General features: G+C 40.5%; 1 long non-coding RNA gene across 3 annotated transcripts in view; it reads left to right on the top strand.

The window, feature by feature from the left end:
• The window catches only part of LOC132653116 (uncharacterized), a 92,015-nt gene that overhangs the window by 21,178 nt on the left and 56,201 nt on the right, over positions 1-14,636 (top strand). For all 3 annotated transcript variants that reach the window (XR_009590828.1, XR_009590827.1, XR_009590826.1), the window contains exon 2: positions 13,676-13,772. This is a non-coding gene — a long non-coding RNA (uncharacterized LOC132653116). The remainder of the gene's footprint in view (positions 1-13,675; positions 13,773-14,636) is intronic.

The following is a 14,636-nucleotide window of genomic DNA, read 5'->3' as shown; positions in this document are numbered from 1 at the left end:
TCTGTAGAAATAAAGATATGGTGGACACTCTCTTCACACCAAATTGACACCCTCACATGGACGCAATGAAGGTTTTGCAATATTCTGAAGCCTTTTGAGGGGAGGCTTTGCCCATGGGGCTGCTATTAGAGTCTTTGGCCTGGCCATACCCATGTCAACAGCATATAGAAATTCAGGACTCAATTCACTTTGCTCAAGTTGATTTAGTGTACTTTGTTTTCTTGGTGTCTTCCATTCTTGTAGGCATAAGATTATTGTGTAATTAAAATGTTTATTTCTGTCCCCTCCCCCCATATCTCATTGCAGTCCTTGTTCTGAGACTCTCCTCTCATTGTTGTATAAGCTCTGATCTCCAATTGTACCCTGATATGCCAATAAAGCAGCCTACAGCCAATCGCTCAACAGGAGAGAGAATAGGGTTAGACTTTCTGCCAGACAGGGGAAGAATTAGAGGAGGAAGTAGAGAAGTCAACTACAGGAGAGGTCCAGGTGACATCATGAGAGAAGCTGAAGCAAAGAAGCAACAAAGTGCAAATATCTCTGGGATGTATGCTGGGAGGAAGCCAGATTAGCTTAGAGGGTTAAGAATGAATAATAACTGCTCAGTTATTGTGTTGTGAAGCTTATTATTAAACAAATATGAAAGAGTCTCAATTAGTTGTGTGAAAGCTGGGTTAAGAGAGAACCTGAGAAACAAACACAGTTTTATAACAATAACTTTAACATAATCTCCCAGGCTTCTACCTACTCTTTTTCTGCTTCTTTTTATGCAGGATTCTCTGAGCCCTCAGAGGAGGGATTTGATGGAGACATCCCATTTAGGGTTGGCTGATTGTTCCAAGGTCTCCCTGTGTCTGTCTCTCTTTCTCTTTCTCTCTCTCTCTCTCTCTCTCTCTCTCTCTCTGTGTGTGTGTGTGTGTGTGTTTGTGTGTAATATCTGGCTGGGGTCTCTGTATTTGTTCCCATCTGGTGCAGGAGGAAGCTTCTCTGATGATGGCTGAGCAGGGCATTGAAGCTCCCTAGCTTGAGATCTGCTGGACACTTGTAACTCTTAAAGAAAGGAATGCAGCAAATGTGATTCAGTCTGAATGTCAAGGCTAGGTCACAGCAATGTCACTGTCTTTAGGCACAGTCCTGTTGGAAGGAAGCATTACAGTATGAGAAACTCCATGTGCTGCATAGGGGAAATCTCAGGTTCAGGGGTCATATGTAATTGTTCTGACACCTGTGTAAATACCACTGAGAACCAGCATCAGGCTGAGAAGATTTCAGTCCCCTCTAGATTTCAGAACCTTAGTTGTTATTGATCATATACAAGCCAGCCTCATTTGTCCTTGTAGCCTGAACTACTGGCCTTAAATTCATTAACATAAGAAAATGATTGTTTTAGCTGGCACCTTTGGGAATGGGTGGGTAACATTATAGTAGACTCTGGGATGTGTATATTATATGTGTTATCTACGTTCTGCAGAATTTCCTGTTTTATCTCCAAAGACCTTATGGACTTTGACAGTAACACAAATTAAGCTTTATTACCAGTGGCTCCATTTTTCATCTCTATGTGCTTGCTTAGCTGTTTTTTAAATCTTGCTTATTCTGAAAATATATATCACTTTATATTTGGCTTTACAAAATTCTTGCATGTTTTATAAATCTCCCCTTTTTTAACAACCTAGAGTTGTTGTGATTTTGCTTATTATAGAATGATACTACTGGAATTCACTCATTGGAGGGCTTGTTTACTTTTATAGCTGGTTATATAAAAGTTTTCTCTCACTGATTGCAATGACTCACAGGAATGCCAATAGGTCAAGGCTCTAAACAAACACCAGCTAAATAAGTGGAACTCACACCAAGATTTCCAATTTACCTATTCTAAGCTCTGCTCTTTTCATTCCATTCTTGAAGCACTTATTTTTCTAGAGCAATTGTTTCCCAGCAATTTTTATGTTATGTTATGTTATGTTATGTTATTTATTTATTTATTTATTTATTTAATATGCATGAGGATATTTTTGGTTGTGTCTGTCATGCTGAGTATATTCTCCCCACTCTCTCTTCTCCCACCCTTTTCTCAACCTCAGTTCTTCCATTTGTCACCTTTGTTTGCACAGACATATTTCTGTTGCACCTGTGCTGTATGTACACACATAATTTTATACACCTAAGTGAACTCTAGGAATCACATGTGAATGAGAACACAAGATATTTGACTTTTTGTGTCTGGTTTAATGAATTTGATGCCATTGTTTCCAGTCCCACCCTTTTCCCTATGAGAGACATTACATACTTCATACTTCTTTTTGACTGAAAGAAATTCCATAGTATATTTATACCGAAATGTTTTAAAATCTATTTTTCTGCTGTTGACTAACAAGTTTGTATTTTCTTTTTAGATATTTACACTCTATGTAGATCCTTCAAAAAATCTATGGTATAATTGTTTTAATTCATTCAAGATCAATTTGTGCTGTAGGTAATCTGCCAGATCGAGAGAAAACCAAGAAAATCAATATATATGTATAGATAGATAGACAGATAGATAGATAGATAAATTTTACATAAATGTTTATATATATATGTACATTTAATTCATACCTTAAATGTGTTCTTTTGATTAAATTATATCTTTACATCAATAAGCAAATGTTGAAGAATTTTGAATGCATTTTGGAGTCAAAATTTATAGTTAAAGTGCTTATTAACATAGGTTAGTAAGGAATGTGAGTTTTAGTCGATATAAAGGGCAGAAAGCTGAAGGTGTGACAGTTCATAAATTAGGTATTTGATATATTTTACCTTTTAATGTTTTTTTATTCCTTCTTCAAAAAGGTCTAATTATACTTTTAAAAGAGGTTAAATTAGGTAATAAAAAGAAATTACAAACTTCAAATGTTCCCCCAGTTTATGGTTTAAAATATAAATGCCTTGGAATGGGACATTACCAGTAATTATTTTCCTCAACAGGAGATTTTAGATAAATCTCTCCTGATTTCATTAGTTTATTTTATGGGTTATTAGTCAACTATGTGTCTTCATACGTGTGGCGTTACGTGCTTCTTAAACATTTCAGCACATAAGAAAATAAATGCATTAACACCACTATTTTGGAGTCTGTTTGTAGTTCCTTATTAAGCAAGATGACCTTCTACCCCTAGCACATTGCTCTGAGGAGTTCAGGTTTGTTTATTATCCCTCCCTCCTTCAAAATAATAAAGAAACTGCTTTGGAATCACAGCTAGACTGTCATTGGTCACCTTAGCCTCCCAGCATCCCTTTCAAAGGGATTAGTTGGCATTCACATTAAAGATAATGCAGACTTTTACGGTAACTAAAATAATGGGATTCAGACAATAGATGCTAAGAACATATCCCCACCCCAAGCAGATTTAGAAAAACATCTGAGGACAAGAGAGTTTGAGATAGTGAAAAAGATGTTGATAACTGGTCAGGAAAACCTTATAATAAAGTGGGAGCACACCTTTCCTGAGGTGAGGGTGAAGACTGTGCATCCACTCATTTTACAGGAAAGTTCCACAACTATCTCGAAATTGCATCAACAGGAATTTGTGATCACAGGATTTACGTAGGATAAAATAAGAAAGAGCAAAGGAAGATATTGGTAAATAGTATCCTATAGAAACAAGATGCACATCCCATAATGGATGCTACAGGAGTCAAGGGGCAGGAAGCATACTGAAAGAGACAGGCACAAAGGAGAGGGAGGTGAAAAGGAGAGAGAGGGGAGGGATTTAATATAAAAATACCAGAATGGATATGTCATAATGATTTATTGCCCCATTTTGGACATGCTAAAGTGAATTTACATACAAACAGGCCTGTGCTGTGATCATATTCCATGCAAAGCTGTTAGCTCTGTGATTCCCTGAGCTGACCCACATGAGAGGCCATAGAGGCAGGGGTGATTTAGACTCCTCTTTGCCTCACCTGGCCATGAGTGTGGATAGGAAAAAAAAAAAAAACAAAACTACAGCTTTTTTTCCTTTTGCTTTTTAATTCAGAGTGCAACTTGAGGCCAATTTAACAGAGAGATTTCCAGGTTTTTCATAAACACAGGGTCTGACTAGTATTTTTTTTTTCTCTCAATGAATTAAGAGCCACAGTGGCTTACATATTAATTATTGAAAGAAATCAACTCTCATCACTAACGTTCTGAGTAAAATTTACTTTAAACTATTTTTCTTGTATTCTTTGAGAATTGCATAAAGTATTCAGTTGCTCATTGCACTCTGCATTCCTCTCCCCCAACCCCTACCACAACCTCTTTTTTCTATTGTTTGTTTGCTTTGCTTTGCTTTATAGCTTACTGAATTCAAAATTACTGCTACTCTAATGCTCATGGGTGTGAACCCACTGGAGCACGGGTAAAGTACCAAGGGCCAAACAAATCTGACTTTCCATTCTCAGCAGGCATCAGATGCCATACTTCCTCAGCCCAGGGAATGGGGTTCCATGAGCACCTCTCACCTCCATGCTGGAATGCTGACTGGCTTCAGCTTGTGCCGGTGAATAGGGCTGCTGTGAGTTCAAGCATGGCACAGCATGGTGGTACTGAGACACTGTTGTGTTTAGTTCTCCCCAACTTCTAGCTCTTAAAATCTTTCTGCCTCCTACTCAACAAGGTTCCATGAGCTCTGGAGGCAGCATGGATATCTCAGTTAGGGCTGAGCTATCTATCTTCTGGGATGAGTTACTGTCATCTCAGTAACTCCTCACACGTAGCTGACCGTATTATGAAAATCTTTCTTGCAATTCATCCTCAAAAGTCACTAAAGAACTGACCTAGAGAACAACTGAAGACCAAATATCTAAGCGTTTGGTGGTTGTAGGTGCATTAACTTCCATCTGAGAAAAATGGACACTTTGTCTTGTCTAAGGGAGCCAATGTGCTAGTATAGATATTTTTAACAATACATGGCAAGTTGGATTTGAAACGCTGATGCATTTTTTCTCATCTCAAAACAGAATAAAAGTGTTAGGCAGGCAGGTGTCGCAGTGGTGTACCATTCAGAAATCAGAAAAGTTACTTAATGTCTATTCAAATGATAGAGAGAAATGAGGCACTTGGGTGGTCTTTGAGTGTCATTGTAGCTCTTTTTGCAGTATTCGTTTATCAAAGACAAATGAAAAGCGTCTCATAACAACTCTGTGCACCTACTCTAGGCAGAGTACACTGTGAAGTACTAGGAAATAGGCAATTATTCAGATGAATCTGGTGCCCCACACCATGTCTGTGTGATCCGACTTGAACAAAGAGAATATGACAGTGTAAATCATGTGGAAGACAGTGAAAACATCCATTGAAGAGTGACATTGAAATTGAGATTTGAGTAGAAGGAAGGGTCAGCTCTATGCAGATAACTTGGGAAGGTAGTTGTTCCCAGGGTTCTAAGGCTGGTTTCAAGCTTTAGGGAGTATAAGAAGGGGGACTTACATGGAAGCTTTCAGATTGACAGGGAAACAGATGTGGCTAGAAGATGGAAACAGCAGGCCAAGACCACAGATCCTTGTAAAGCCAATACCTATTGTTTATTGTAAGCTGGTGAGCATCCATTACAGGATGTTAAATGGTGACATGCTAACACCTGGATCTGGTCACACTTTTAAATGGTCTCAAATTCTGTTAGAAAGCATGGAATGTGGAATTCAGGGGAGAAAGTGGACACTCAGATAAAAGGTAGGGGATATGGAAAATTCCAGATTATAATGGAAGAAGTGTCAACTAGGATCCAACATGGGTGAACTAAAGAGGCAAGGAATGAATAAAAATAAAGTCACATATAGCCCTGATCATGATTAAACACAAGTGTAGGCTGCAAAGATGCCAAACTCCATCCTGTTATACTCTCCCAGGGTGCTTTTCTTCCAACAAAATGTCCCATGATAGTCTCAGTGCTGGTCCTCTCAATAGTCATTTAACAACTCAAATGCTCCACTCTCCTCAGGTCTTCCTCAACAACACTGCTGAAGCCTCTCCCTGTGACATTGTCACAATAAGCACAGAGAGAGTAACCTGGTCCTGTTCATGTTCTTGTCACAGGGCAGATGGCCTCAAATGCTTTCTTCAACACTCTAATGTACTACTTGAACACATGGTTTTTAAACAGAGCAAGATAACAAATTAACAGCAAATCCATGGCCACAGGTATAGCAGGTGGTTGTGTGATGGAGAGAGGATGGAAAGACACTGGGATAGTACATGAAGGGCAGAGAAAACTTTCTACACAGAATGCTGCACGAACTGGAATGTAAGTGACAGGAAGGGATGCTAATTTGGGCTTAGCTGATTCTAAGAAATTTAGCTCCAGCTATCTAGTTTCTCTAAGATATACTGAAATGCTCCATTTTTCCCCCTTTGTTGTAAGCAGTGATTAATATTTACTATTGATTTATCTTCTGGTAATGCTTGCTGTTAAGCCTAACAGCTGTATAACCAAATCACCACACAGAGACTGGGTTTTTAGTTAACCTAGAACACAATGCTGGGCAATAGTTACTCCATCCTAAACCTCCATGCCCTCATAGTTTCCTAACATTTAGATTTCCCACATTATACTTGCTTTTAGTGATAGCTTAGGTCCATTCCATCTCTCCACATAGTTCAAAGATCTGTCCTCCAGCTCTGCTTTCAAGCTCTCCTCTCGCCCCTTCTCCTCCCACTCATTTCTTGCCCTCTGGCTCCTACCCTCTTTCCTGTCCTCTGGCTCCTCCCAGCTCAACATTGTGTCTAATTGCTTTATTTTAGCTTGTTTACACAAGAGTTGAGACAGGATGCTTAGAATGAGTATCACAATGCAATAACCGGATTGAAACCAGAGTGGGGGCGGGGGAGAAATCAGCATTTGAATGAACAAGGGTAAGGTATATACATTTTACAAGAACATTATACCAGCACCCCTTAATAGTCCAGTGGAGAGCACTGGTTGCTAATAAGGAACAAATTGAATATCTAGCTGTCTAGCTTGAGAAGCATGGCTCCAACCTTGGCTGGTTTTCCAGGCATTATATAAATGTAGTAGCCTATGTTGTAGCCTTTGCCCTTCCATAGATGCTGATCTGTTCTCTTAATAAAGTGACTATCGTAAGTTTTGAATGTCAACCAAAAGGTGGAGAAAAAGCCACTCTAATAGTGCAATATGGGATTGAAGAGGAGTATGGCCTTTGGCGAAGTTTGCCAGTGGGAGATACAGGCGTTAGTAGTAGTTAGCTAAACTCTGGGAACAGGAGTATCTGGATTTGGCCCTGGGTCAATTGTGTGTTTTAGCTCAGTGATAATAAATTAAGAGTCTCAGTCTCAAAAGATTTCCATTGTCTCTGCGTGGTTAAGAGAAGATATTGAAGTCTACTCACAGGGACTTCTCTGAACCTTAAATGCTGAATCATGCTCAGAGTTTCTCTCAACTTCTGAAATGTGGTGGAAATGAATTACTCAAGGTTCATCTCTCTTCATGAGGCAGACTCCTCTCTTTATGAGGCAAACTCCCTTGCAGTTCCAGGATGGCACAGCTTTCTGATCGCTCATGTCAAAGAAGATCCTGGGGTGCAGGCTCTCTTTACTCATGTGAGCCTACAGTCTTGCCTTGGAGTGAACAAGAGCCTTGTTCACTACCACCACATAGCTGCCATTAATACAGCTGTCAACACTGAGCCTCTGTGAGCCCCTCCGTGCCAGTATTACTTCTATACAGTCTGTGTGATCCTTGGTTGAAGGTAGGTGTCTGTACTCCTAAGAATACGCATAGGCCTGGCCCAGAGAGAGGTACCTGAGTCCTCACTCTCGTGGGGGACAGGCTGGCCCCAGACCCCCTCATTAATGCAGGCTATGTTTGTTCTTCACACCTTTTCACCTAGATTTAGTTTCTAAAAACATTTTACCAATCAAGACCTCAGTGGTACCTCCATGATTTCAGTTCTACACAGTGGAGTTTCACTGCAGCTCCTGATTGTACTTTTGGCTTTTTTCTTGTTCCTTGTTACCATTTGACAGTTTCCTGAAAAGAGAAGTGGCAATTTGCAGACTAAGTTTTACATGTTTCAAATGGGTTTTCAGAACATGAGATGTATTTTCACACTTAGCAGAATCCTCTGGTTTTTAAGCTTTTGTGAATTAGCGTAATCATCAAATGAATCCCATAATAATGAAAACTACTGGACTTGAGTATCCATCAGAACAACCAATTAAAAGTGCATTGATGTACTGCTCAGAGGTTTTAAAATTTGAGTCTCCGTAGACTCAGCGAGCAGACATAGCATAAGGCATTTCTCCCTTTGTCATTTAAAAATAAATTTACACATGAGTGCTATATTTACACCATTTCCTTTTCTCACCCCTCCTGTGTTCTCTCCAGCTCTCAGATCCATGGCTCTTTTACCTTTAATTATTATTCTTAAATGTAGATAAATACAACCTGCTGAGTCCCTTTAATGCTGTTCATATGCATATTCTTTGAGGAGTACCATTTGACATCATTAACCAATTAGCGGGCTCATCCTTTTAGGGAGCAGCTGTTAATTGCTTGTGGTTCTTCATCTAGGACTTGCTCAAGAAATGTCTTTCATCCACCTTTTCATATCAACTGATAGGGTCATTTTGCAGATCTGGTTTGGTTTGCCATATTTTGGTGATATCCTGGGGATAGCTTTCCCTGTCATATATAGACGACACAATCCAACAGCAGAAATCTTGCTTTTCTGGCTCTTATAATATTTTCATTCCCTCTTCCATGATGTCCCCCAAGCCTTAGATGTTACACTGTAGATGTATCAACGGAGGCTGCCCACAAGGTGAGTTGTTCTCTGCATTTTTACTAGTTATGGCTTTCTGTGATGGTCTCTGCTGCAAAGAGAAGGTGGTGTGAGGACAGAGCACTGAGCTGTGGGCATAAGGGTGCATCTTTAGAATGCCGTCAGGGATTATACTGCTTTGGTTCTCTAGGTTCCATGGCCTCAACAGGCATACGTAGTTGGCTAGGTTTACAGAACTAGGCACAAATTTCATTCTATTAAGTTGGTCTTAAGTCCAATTGAACAGCTTTAGGTTACTGCCAAGATACAAGTTCCACTATTGTACATTTAGAGATGACTTGCCATATTGGTAATTACAGTGAGGTGTCACTGTCATAGCCAGTGATATGTTACTTCTCCTGATGAAATAAGCCAATTCAAGCCGGATTTATGTATGACAGGGAATGCTATACCCATGATATCTCCAAAATATAGCTAACATAAACGAGATCTGCGAAATGACCCTCTCGGTTGAATGCCAGAAATTTCATGAGACGCAAGACCATATTGAAAGTATAAAAAAAGGCAGGTTTATTTGGGAACTGAGGCTCCTGAGTACTTTCAGCAGCCTCGGAGAACGGGGCCAGAGGAAGTTGCACCCAGACTATGGCGGTCAGAGTCAGTGGTTTTAAGGATTGCAGGGGAAGGAAATTTTCCTTCTATCCCCCCCCCATCAGTTTCCCCATTTCTCCCTTCACAGTACTTGGCATTGTCTTTTGCTTTCTAAGTTTTCAGGCTGATGTAAGCTCGGGCAGAAGCTGCTGAGGAAGCAGCTCCCTGGCTTCATTTGGTGTCTAGGGAGACTCCCTGCCATCCTGCCAGGAGGCTCTGGAGGAGGTGGGGACTTGGGGCTCTGAAACAGATGCTGCCTGTCAAAGAGTGAAGGAAGTGAAAACTGGTGATGAATTAGGGAGAACTCATGCTTCGCTTCACAGCACTTTGATTTTAATGATCTGTACAGAGCCACTGCAGCATGCAATGTTCCCAAATTAAACAAAAGGAAACTTCCCACATACAAAGATGCAATTCTTTCTCCAGACTGATAGGAAGGTTCAGAGACGTGAGCACATTACTGTGTGGGGGAGGGAGTTCAGCTTAGAGACACCTCTGGGTGCTTTCTTTTTCCTCCTGCCTGAACCTGAACCTAGACAACTGAGGAGATTGTGGTGGCTTCACTGTTTCTTTTAAGTGAACATATTTTATTTCTATTGCTTCACAGACTAGATTGTTATATCAGAAAAGAATGCAGTGACAAGTAATAGACAATTTTAACTGTATTCTTTTCAAAAGTTCTAGATGCAAAGATAATCCTTTTATGGGAAAGCAGAAGATAATTGTGGGGAAAGAATCCCTAGAAAGGATGAGAAGGAGATTTTGGAACCTCTCCAAAGCAACACTGTGAAGCTTACTTTAGAGCAACATAGATCAAATTTTTGAGGTCAATAATTTTCTTTGCCATCACAGTACTCGACTATCACACAGATTGCTCACAGATGAATAAAGATCCCCACATAAACCACTTTGTAAAGACATAAGAGACACAACGTAAGATTTACAACCAACACACCATTCTGTTCCAATGACACTCTTTATTAAGATGCAATCAAGAAACTCAGTGTGACACAAACAGGAAAGAGAGGTCTAATTCTGTTCACTCTTCAAAAGCAAACTCCAGCTAAATCCATGGTTTCACAGTTATCCACCCCTGTATCATGCCACCATGGAAACAAGCACAGGAGAAAGGGAGTTTAACCCTCCATTGATTCTTCCTTCTTAAGCTTGTACTGGTCACAGCCTTAGCATATACCAGTGTTCTCATTGTACAGCCTCCTAAAAAAAATCCCAGAAATATGGGTCCTTAGTACTTGCCTCAGGCTGGAATATTCACAGAATCAAAGAGGGTGATCATTTCTTTTCTTCAAATAGGCAGCTACAGAGGTGGATTTAAATTTTGATTATATATTAGAACTCAGTACTTTCTTTTTCTGTAATGAGCTTAGTAAAGATATAAGCTCTCATTGCATCTTAAGGAGGGTATAAGAATGGGTATAATATTGGTTTAAACAGTGCTCTAAAAGTCAAGACTTGAGTGGTAAGTTGGCATCATCGAGAAGGTGACCTCTGAAGGCACTCAACCCTGAGTTCAAATGCCAACTGATGGCACTAAGGATCACACACAGAATAGTTTAGCTTAATTCCCATTAAAAAGGATGAAAATAATTATGGCATTGAGACTCAAGCCTGACACATGGATCCACTATACCAATATACATGAAGCATTTTGATAATGGTGGTAAATGACAAGATATATTCAATTCAATATATGTTAATAACTTAATAAATTCTGGGAATTAAGGTAAATATTAGGTATCGCTCCAGAACCAAATGAATGTTGTACAGGTCCATAGGCAACTACCCTTTATTATAATTAATTGGAAACGGGAATTCTTTCAGTCACAATGACTATAATGTAGACTTATTGATATGAATAAGATCTGCTGCATAATCAGCCTACTGCCAAAACAAGTTCTTGGAGACATTTTGTGAACACACCGGTAAGAATTTGTAGGTGTTTCTTTAAAACCCCTAGGTTTCTGACTCTTTTGTGAACCTGACCTTGAGGACTCAGTCTGCCCTCCCAGAGCACCATGGTTGCAGTGGGTGGGCTGGCTTGCTTTTTCCACTGCCCTTTGAAGACCTCAGAGAAAGTCTTCAAAAACAGCTGCCAGAGTTCTTATCCATGTGCCTCTGACCCCTGTGCTCATATCCCTAGGACTTCTAATCTGGGTAGGGGACCTATTTGTGAAGGTATTGACAAGGGTGTATTTGTACAAGGAACTTTGTAGTTGACCCTATGCCTTTCAATGTCTGTTTTCTCTTGGACTTCTGGTAACAGGATAGAATATAAAAAGCAAGCAGATGCTGAGAGAGAGGAGAAAGAGGAGGGTCCAGCTGGCAGAAGAGTAGGGTCAGAAAAGACAATTGGTCCAGGGAGAAAGAATGAATAGGGCTAGAGAAGAGAAGACAGTTGAGCCAGTTGAAAGTGAATTGGGCTAGCAGAGTGAGAAAAGAGTGTTGGTGAGAGTTAAGCCAGGGGAAGTTGAGTTGAGCAGATAGACTAAAGCGGTTGTAATAGTTTGGAGATGCTAGTACTGGGAAAGCTGGGAGAAGGGACTCTTTAAGCACACTGTTGGGGAACTGAGGGAGGAAAACTTGGGAGAAATGTTTGAAGGGCCTGGGCTGGAAACTGGGAGAAGGACTAGACAGGGAAAAAAAAGAACATTAAAAGAAACATTTAAAAAGAAAAAGAAGAAAAACAAAAACAAAAATCACATTTTACCAGTGGTGCCCAATGACTCTAGGATTAAGAGTCCCATGCTCTACTGACTGAACGGTCCAGGCACTTAAATACACACACACACACACACACACACACACACACACACACACACACACACTTTAGTGTTTTCCTTAATGCTATTCTCCCAACTAGGACACCTATCTAGTTTTCCTTTTCCAGTTTCATCTCAGAGGAAGGGCATACAGCCTTCTAACCCAGTTCCTTCAAATGTTTCTTCCAACTATTCCTCCCTCAGTTCCCCAATAGTTCATTTCATTCTCTCTGGTTTTCTCTCCTGCTTCTCCTCTTCTGACTCATGGTCCCCATCTGACCTAAGCTCCACCTGCTTCTCTTCTGCCTGGTTACAGGTTTCTATATGTTTTATTAATCAACCAACTTCAACTTGTGGAGTAAGGTTTACACAACACCACTTGGTGTACATGAGAATGTGCTCCTCTGTAGGGCAGCCAGATCTTGGAGGCCAGTATTTAGCATTTGAATACATTGCACCAGACCAACCCCCAACACCACTATTTTCAATCTCTTGCTCAATCCCTTCTCTTCTCTAGCCCTACTCAATCTTCTTTCTTCCTGCACGAACCGTTTTCTTGAGCCCTGCTCTCCGACCCTACTCTTCTACCAGTTAGACCCTGCTACTACTCTCTCAGTCTCTGCTGGCTTTTTCTATCATCTCCTGTTCCCAGAATTCCAAAGGGCAACCAACACTGAAGGTCATAGGATCAACTGGGGATCCTTTAAAAGGCCAGGCACACAAAACAAATGACACTAAATGTTGTGGATCTAAACCTGCTTTTGTTTTGGTCTAGGGTGTGGGATGTGGGACTGATTCAGATGGTCCACAGCAGCAGACCTTTTGCCTCATGTGGGCTCTGAGAGGAGCTCTTTGCCAGCTGCAGATATTAAATCTGAGGACTCTGGAGAGAGAATAGATGCCAGAGCCCAGAGAGCGTGGAGATCAGAGAAAGAACAAGGCTGCTGCTGCTTCCCCCTGCAGCTCCTGGTTGCTGTTGTGAGACAAGAAGTTGGAGTTCTCCTGATTGGACTGGCTCCAAGGAACCTGGTGACCCTGTCCTTCAGGAAGCAGCTAAGAGAACTGTGCTTCCTCTCCCACTAACCCTTCTCTTTCCTACATAGTGCTTGGAAGGGATTGGGGTGGAGTAGGGAGAAAAAGGTATAAGAAACATAAGAGGGTTTTTGTTTGTTTGTTTGTTTGTTTTTAAGTGTGCCTACACTGTAGGATTTATTAGGGGACATGTATGTGATAAGATTGGCGGGAAACCCTGGAAGTAAATGAAATATTATAATTAAGTTTTGTTGTTTTTGTTTCAGTTATTATGGAATTTAGCCCACCTTCCTGAGTATATTTGGGTTTTGAAAATTGCCTAGAGTTGTAAAACCACCACGGATATTTAGAGTGGTGTCCTTCCCCAAAGCAGATCCCAAATACAGGGTATATGTTTTCTTGTCTTTTCTTCTCTCAACATGAATATTTTACTTTTTATTTTTCAGAAGAGAAACAAACTTGCTTGTTATGGTTTCAAGAAAGTTGGTGTGGGAGGAAGACAGGTGTGTGCCTGAGTTTTGGAGAGACCCTGTGACTCTTCCAGTGAGTACCATGTTTTCTTTTTTTTTAATTAATCTATTTTTTAATTAATTACAATTTATTCATTTTGTATCCCAGCTGTAGCCCCCTGCCTTTTTTCCTCCCAACCCCATTCTCCCTCTTCTCCTCCCACAAACCTCTCAGTCCACGGATAGGGGAGAACCTCCCTCCTCCCCTTCCATCTGACCCTAGCCTATCAGGTCTCATCAGGACTGGCTGCATTGTCTTCCTCTGTGGCTTGGTAAAGCTACTCCCCCATTAGGGGGAGGTAATCAAAGAGTCAGCCACTGAGTTCCTGTCAGAGACAGTTCTTGTTCCCATTACTAGGGAACCCACTTGGACACTGAGCTGCCATGGGCTACATCTGAGCAGGGGTTCTAGGTTATCTCCATTCATGGTCTTTGGTTGGAGTATCAGTCTCACAAAAGACCCCTGGGCCCAGATTTTTTGGTTCTGTTGCTCTCCTTGTGGAGCTTCTGTCCCCTCCAGGTCTTTCATCTCCCCCAGAGTAGCATATTTTCACATGAAATGAACACAGCAATTTGAATGTTCCAGACTCCCAACTGGAAGTCATCTATCAGTAGAGTAAACCAATGACTCACAGAACATAAGAAAGACATTAGGAGTTATACTGTAGGCAGGGGACTATATCTAGAATTTACAAAGAACGGCAAAAATAAAACACCAAGTAAATAAACTGATAATTAACAACAAATTAATGAAATAAATATAGTCTACTGAATATATTTGCTACATTAATTCATGTAGAAAAATTATTGTTAAGTTTGTTCTGAAGAAATTCGTTTTATAAGACAATCTACACCTCCTTTTCTTCCGTTTAAAACTACACCCAATCATTCCATCCAG

The sequence above is a fragment of the Meriones unguiculatus genome, chromosome 3 (genome assembly GCF_030254825.1).
Source record: "Meriones unguiculatus strain TT.TT164.6M chromosome 3, Bangor_MerUng_6.1, whole genome shotgun sequence".
Classification (NCBI taxonomy): Eukaryota; Metazoa; Chordata; class Mammalia; order Rodentia; family Muridae; genus Meriones; species Meriones unguiculatus.
This window is presented reverse-complemented; position numbering and strand designations above follow the sequence as displayed.